Raw genomic sequence first — 7,657 nt, 5'->3', positions numbered from 1 at the left:
AGGCTGTCATGTGACCTACACATCATCTACTGGTGTGTGTAGTTAATTAGTGCATTGGTGTGTGGGCATGTGTGTCTATTTTGAGTGTGTCTGTTGTTTAATGGTATATGTATGTGTGACTATGTGCATGAACAAGTGAGTATATTAGAAAATTGAGCTCACGACTTCAAGAAAATATCAATAAAACTTATGCTAAAGCAAAAATGAGTCTTCAAGTAGACAAAATTCGATGCAAAAATGTTTTTATTGATTCTAGCAGCAATACCTACAGCAATAAACCATGAGTGTATCTCAAGAAGGCACTCCCGAACAATAGTTGAGCACCCATAGTTATACCCATCCGAAATGACTTGACTGAATGAACACTTGGCTACCCTGAACCCACAAGTGGCGTTACGAATGGATCATTGTTCGCTCTTATCTTCGCAAGTCAGGACTATTGCTGCCAAGAGTACGAACTTCTCACCATAAGTTTACACAAAGCTCAGGGGTGATCACAGGTCATATACATTGATCCTATGGCAAGACGATTGAGCATTTATTCAGATATCTTGATATCAGGCATAATTATCATGTACATGCAAGACATTTCTGTCCACTAACTAGTGAGCCATTTCTGTGTGAACCAGTTAACTAGTGACAGCCAAAATGCCCACTAGTTAACTAGTAAGGCCCAAATTCCCTCTAGTTAACTAGTTAATATGTTTCATATCTTACTAGTTAACTAGTAATGCTCAGCATGTTCACTAGTTAACTAGTGGACATTAAAATGTGCGCTAGTTAACTAGTTTAAAGACTTCTATATTTTACTAGTCAACTAGTAAGGTCCAAAAATGTTTACTAGCTGACTACTGAATGTCAAATTCCCACTTGTTAACTTCTATGTAATTTGGCCAGCCGCTTGAGAATTTATTCTGATATCTTGATATCAGGCCAACATGCAAGCCATTTTTGTCAACTAGTTAACTAGTGAGCCATGTTTGTGCACACTAGTTAACTAGTGAACACATTTTAGCTTCACTAGTTAACTAGTGAGAGCCGGACATGTCCACTAGTTAACTAGTAAAGGCCAAAATGCATACCAGTCAGCTAGTTGAAGGCTTTTGGGTCTCACTAGTTAACTAGTGACAGCCAAAAATGTGCAAATGTTTACTAGTGAAGGCAAAATTCCTCACTAGTTAACTAGTTGGAGTAGGTCAATGTCACTAGTTAACTAGTGAACCATAAATGGCTCACTAGCTAGCTAGGTGATGGCAGCAGGCTCACTAGTTAACTAGTTAATGCATCCTTTGTCCAAACTAGTTAACTAGTGAGGTCATAAATGTTTACTAGTAAACTAGTTCAAGCTTAAATTCACACTAGTCAGCTAGTGGCGCAGAATTGACCTGTCGCTAAGCGCCACCCTTAGAACACTGATGAGCCAATGACAGTTCAGCCTCAGCGGGATTCGGACATCAGCTCGAACAACTCCATAGGAAACAACAGGGAGGAGGCATAAAATGACAAATTAATGGTTATTTATGGAGTTTATTAACTAAAAAAACCCCGACGGATAACCATTGTCAAACGTTTTGCATGGGCGACGTAATACTGATAGCCGGTACCCCGAGAGGCTAGAAAACGGGGTATATTTCCATCAACAGTAGCCTACAGGACGTCTCTCGCGTTTGCAACAGCTCGACGTAATGTAGGCTACTAAGCCAACAACGTGGGCACAGGTTCCCTGTTAAATCCCAAGATGAAAATGCCCATTAACCAACTACTATATTCTTACTACATCAAATATTAACGTAACCTAACATATCTTAGTATCAATCTTCCACTAGCTAGCTAGCTAGCATTAACGTCACCTGCTTGTCACCTTGTATGTATTCTAAAGTTTTGAATACACCCCTCCATAGCATAATTAAGTCCCTTTTGATAGCTTCTTGAGGAAAGTAAATCCTTTATCGACCAAAACGTCCTCAAAGCCTGCTTTCATATACTGTCAGCTGCCATTGTCCACAATGTATTTCTAATCAAGTCTGGTTTGTTTGTCCGAGTTGTCACACGGTAACAAGGGGGGGCGGAGCTTAGCGACAGGTCAATTCAAAGTAGGAGGCAGAGAACTCTGGAAATTGAGGCTTTCTATTGGCTCCCTATGTCCAAATAAAACATGACAACTAGTGCTGTCAAACGATTACATTTTTTAATCACGATTAATCGCTGAATTCCTATAGTTAATCACGATTAATCACATATTTTTCAACATGAGTGCATTGCCATTTTATAGGCCTACAGTCTATGGTGCACTGTCACTTGCCACACACATCAACGCCAAAGTTTTTAACAGGCAAACACTGGATGAACAATGGATTTTATGGAGCAGCAGCCAAATATAACTGAATCGTGATTTACACGGCTGCAAAGTGCGATGCTGGTGTGCGGAGTTGTATTGAAAAGAATGGAATCTAATGTGAATGAATGTCGAAAGCAGAGTGCATCGCAAATAGTAGCAGCCAAAGAGGAATGTTGATAACAGAACAAGTGACGGTGAAAAAATCTTTGGCGGCACACAACTAATGCGTCAGCCTAGGCTACTACTCTTTGGCCGGCTCGTTAGCCCAACCAGGCACATCATCATAAAGATAGATTTGATCTGCATCACGCCCCATTTTAGCGGAAAACACATTAACATTATACCATTGAAAGACAGCTAGTAATCACACGTTGACGTTACATCTAATAGTTATTAATTCACAGGACATTCAATCATTTTACTAACACGGCAGTTATGAATTACTGTGTTTATGTAACTTACTCATGTCGAAACGATGTACATTACCAACCTTATTCGTTTGCAATACCCCATGTATTATACAAATTTAGCATGTACACTTACCATAATATCCCATGCAAAACGGGTAGCTTGCTAGCTAGCTAACTGTGGAACTTCAGTATAACATAGGCAATTATCTAGTTGTAGGAAATAGGCTACGTTCATATTACAAGTGATATAATGAATGTGTGACTTATGTTTAGTTCATGTTATGACATGTAAAGTTAAGCTTGCTGAACTTAATTAGTCAGCCACGGGCAGTTTGACTGTGCCTATCTATACATTCGTGACACTCCTGTTAGTAAACTGAAGAGAGCAAAACATAGGAACATGGTCACATTAACCCCATAAACACACATATAACTCTTAAACCAACCTTATTTTGTGCCTTTTATTCATGTTTGTTTCAAGATTTAGTAAGTTTACTATAAGCACGTTTCGCTCTCCACTTTGATGCAGCATAGATTTCCATTATATCAGTCATCTTCCCCCTAAAAGAGGGCGTGTATGCAGCACATACAATGTTCTGTTCCATTCCATTCGTCAGTGCGTATTGTTTAGTTTCCGGTCTGGCTAGATCGGTGTGGTGTTGTAGTTGTTCTAACGTTACTAGTTGTTGCAACAGCATGTGAAAAAACTACAAAGTTTGTTACACCAAAATGAACATTAATCTCGCGATAAAAAAATTGACGCTGTTAAAATAGGTTTCCGTCAACGCCGTTAATAACGCGTTTAACTGACAGCACTAATGACAACCAATCACAGCGCAGAATTTCACAGAATCCCACCCACAACATTTGCATGTGACACACAAGTTAACATGCTGGCCAAAGGAACTTTAACTAGTAAACTAGTGGCTTCAGTGTGACACTTACATGTAAACTAGTGAAGGCAGAACTGCTCACTAGTTAACTAGTGAAGACACAAATGCCGACTAGTTAACTAGTGAGGTCTAAAAAGTGTCATTAGTTTACTAGTGTGCACCAAAACACCCACTAGTGAACTAGTGATGGCAATTTCCATTCATCTAGTTAACTAGTGAGTTGCAAAAAGTGTCACTAGTTTACTAGTGTGCCCCAAAATGCCCACTAGTTAACTAGTGAAGGCCATTTCAGCCCCACTAGTTAACTAGTGAGATGCCAAAATAGTCCCTTGTTAACATGTAAAGACCAAAATACCCTCTAGTTTACTACTGAGGGTGTTGTGGGCCTTACTAGTTAACTAGTGGCATGCATATTTCGTTCACTAGTTAACTAGTTACACCTAAAAAGACAAACAAGCTGACCGTTTTTGTCCACTAGTTAACTAGTGGTACAATTGAAGTCTCACTAGTTTGCATGTGTGGCAGTGAAGCAGCTCACTAGTTAACTAGTGCGCATAAGACACACACTAGTGGCTGTTTTTGGAGCTATCTAGTTCACTTGTAATGCAAAAAATTACTCTTACTAGTTAACTAGTGACACATTGGCCTCACTAGTTAACTAGTTGACCTGGGGACGCTGGGGGCAGCGGAAAAGTCACAATTTTATTTTTTCGGAATAGGTAATTTAACCATCCAAATGATTTCTAAACAGGTTTATTACATTGAAATAGTTGCCAAGTTCCCCTTTAACAAGTGAAGCCAAAAATGTGTTCACTAGTTAACTAGTGAGCATTTTGGCTGTCACAGCCCGGTCCAGAAGCCTCGTTTCCTAGCCTGTGACTTGAGATGCCTTTGCTGCTCCGGTCCAGAAGCCTCGTTTCCTAGCCTGTGACTTGAGATGCCTTTGCTGCTCCGGTCCGGGTTTTCCTTCTGCCTTGGCTTTTGGTTGACTGACAAGGGAGGCGTCCAATCACCTGTGTTTGCTCTGCTACACCTGCTGCCACTCTCCTCGTCAGCCATGGCTTTTAAGCCATGCCATGTGGAACACTCTTTGCCAGATCGTCACGTCTTTCAGTGTGGATTCTTGCGGTGTCTCATGTTCTTGCTGGATTTACTCTTTTTTGACCAAGGATTGTTTTTGGACTTTGTGATTTTGCCTGAACCTTTTTGGAAACCTTTGCTTGGACTTTGCTTTTTCATGTCATTGAGAAACCCCATGTCTCTATTGTTCTTGGTTTCCCCTGGCTGTCCTTGCATAATCCCCACGTTAACTGGTCAGATAACACTATCTTGGGATGGAGACCCTTCTGTCTGTCCTCCTGCCTCAAGTCTGCTTTCGCTCCTGTTTCTCCTACCCCAGCTATTGAGGAGTTCCCTGACCTGTCAAAGGTTTCCCACGAGTACTTGGACCTCAAGCCTGTATTCAGTAAATCACAGGCAGTCTCCCTGCCCCCCCATAGGCCATATGACTGTGCTATTGAGCTCCTTCCAGGCACTTCTCCACCTAAGGGTAGACTCTACTCCCTTTCTCCCTCAGAAAGGGAGGCCATGAGCAAGTACATTTCAGTCACTGGCGGCTGGCATCATTCGTCCGTCATCATCCCCTGCTGGTGCTGGCTTCTTTTTTGTTGGGAAGAAGGATGGTTCCTTGCGCCCCTGCATCGACTACCATGGCCTGAATGACATCACTGTTAAGAACAGATATCCCCTACCTCTCATGTCAACGACGTTTGAGCTGCTCCAGGGGGCCCAGATGTTCACAAAGCTTGACTTAAGAAATGCCTACCACCTTGTGAGGATTAGGGAGGGGGATGAGTGGAAAACAGCCTTCAACACCCCGACAGGCCATTATGAGTATCTTGTGGTCCCTCCTCGGATTAACCAACGCTCCAGCTGTTTTTCAGGCTCTGGTAAATGATGTATTGAGAGATTTCTTGAATATTTTTGTTTTTGTGTACCTTGACGATATTTTAATTTTCACACTCTCTTGCTGACCATAGGATCCATGTCAGGCAGGTTCTCCTAGCGGCTTCTGGAGAACAAACTTTTTGTCAAGGCAGAGAAGTGTGAATTCCACAAGGACTCGGTCTCTTTTTTTTGGGCTACATCATCTCTCCCTCCCGGATCCAGATGGATCCCTCGAAACTGAAGGCAGTGGTTGACTGGTCCACTCCTTCCACACGGCGAACTCCAGCGTTTCCTGGGTTTTGCTAATTTTTACAGGCGGTTTATCAGGAATTATAGTTTGGTTGCTGGCCCTCTCACTGCTCTCACTTCCACCAAGACCCCTTTCCACTGGAATGAGAGGGCAGAGAAGGCTTTTGCTGATCTAAAGCGGAGATTTACTACGGCCCCTATTCTCGCTGTTCCCGATCCCACTCTCCAATTCGTGGTTGAGGTCGATGCCTCTGAGTCTGGGGTAGGGGGCATTCTGTCTCAGATCATCTAAGGACAACAAGCTTCACCCATGTTCTTTTTTTTCTCGCCGTCTTTCACCAGCAGAGAGAAACTATGACATAGGAGATCGGGAGCTGCTGGCTGTTAAACTGGCTCTAGAGGAATGGAGGCATTGGCTGGAGGGAGCTGACCCTCCTTTCCTGGTGTGGACCGACCACAAGAATCTTGAGTACCTGCGAACAGCCAAGCGCCTCAATGCGCGACAGGCCATGTGGTCCTTGTTTTTTTTTCCCGTTTTAATTTCTCTCTCTTATCGTCCAGGATCCAGCAAGCCAGATGCTCTCTCGACAGTTCTCTGTTCAGGACACGCCCTCCTTGGGAACAATCCTTCCTTCCCATTGCCTGGTGGGAGCAGCCTTATTGGACGTTGAGACCCTGGTCCGGGAGGCTCAGAATCAGGAACCAGGACCAGGTAAAGGACCAGCTAACTGCCTGTTTGTACCTTTCTCTATTCGGTCTCAGGTGTTGGAATGGGGGCATAGCTCCAGAATTGCTTTCCATCCTGGGGCTTCTCGAACCCTGGCACTGGTCAGACAGCGCTTCTGGTGGCTGTCAATCAAGAGGGATGTCCAGAGTTTTGTGGCAGCCTGTGATGTCTGCACCAGGAACAAAACCGGTAACAGGCCTCATGCTGGCTTCATCAGGCCCCTTCCCATCCCTCACCGTCCCTGGTCACATATTGCCATTGACTTTGTAACAGGGCTCCCTAGTTCTCATGGTAATACATGCATCTTGACTGTGGTGGACCGCTTTTCTAAAGCAGCTCACTTTGTCCCTTTGCCTAAGCTACCCTCCGCTAAGCAGACAGCTGGCCCTTCATGTGTTCCGTCTGCATGGCCTTCCTGTTGACATTGTATCTGATCGGGGCCCACAGTTCTCTGCTCAATTCTGGAAGGCGTTTTGCAAATTGATTGGTGCTTCTCCCAGCTTGTCTTCAGGTTTTCACCCCCAGACAAATGGACAGACCGAGCGTGCAAACCAGAAGCTGGAAGTAGCTCTCAGGTGCATGACCTCTCAGGACCCTGCCTCTTGGAGCAAGACTCTTCCCTGGGTGGAATATGCACACAACTCTTTGCCCACGTCTGCCACTGGTCTCTCCCCATTCCACTGCTGTTTGGGTTATCAGCCTCCCCTGTTCCCCGCACTCCATTCAGCCCGGGCTTTTGTACGTTGATGCAAGAAGACTTGGTCTTGGGCCAGGACCCAGCTTTTGCGCTCAGTAGATGCCTTCAAGAAACAGGCAGACAGGCATCGTTCAGCAGCCCCGGCGTACAGAGTGGGTCAGAGGGTAATGCTCCACTCGTGATCTGCCTCTCAAGTCCACCTGCCGCAAGCTGTATCCCAGGTTTATTGGACCATTTTCCATCTCAAAGGTAATCAACCCCTGCTCTGTTCGACTTACCTTGCCTCTGACTATGCGGCGTATTAACCCAACATTCCATGTCTCCCAAGTAAAACCCCTTGTGTCTAGCCCCCTATCCCCACCCTCCAGTTGTCCTCCTCCTCCCAGGGTTGTTGGT

This window comes from Alosa sapidissima, chromosome 1 (genome assembly GCF_018492685.1).
Source record: "Alosa sapidissima isolate fAloSap1 chromosome 1, fAloSap1.pri, whole genome shotgun sequence".
Classification (NCBI taxonomy): domain Eukaryota; kingdom Metazoa; phylum Chordata; class Actinopteri; order Clupeiformes; family Clupeidae; genus Alosa; species Alosa sapidissima.
Note: the sequence above shows the minus strand (reverse complement) of the source record.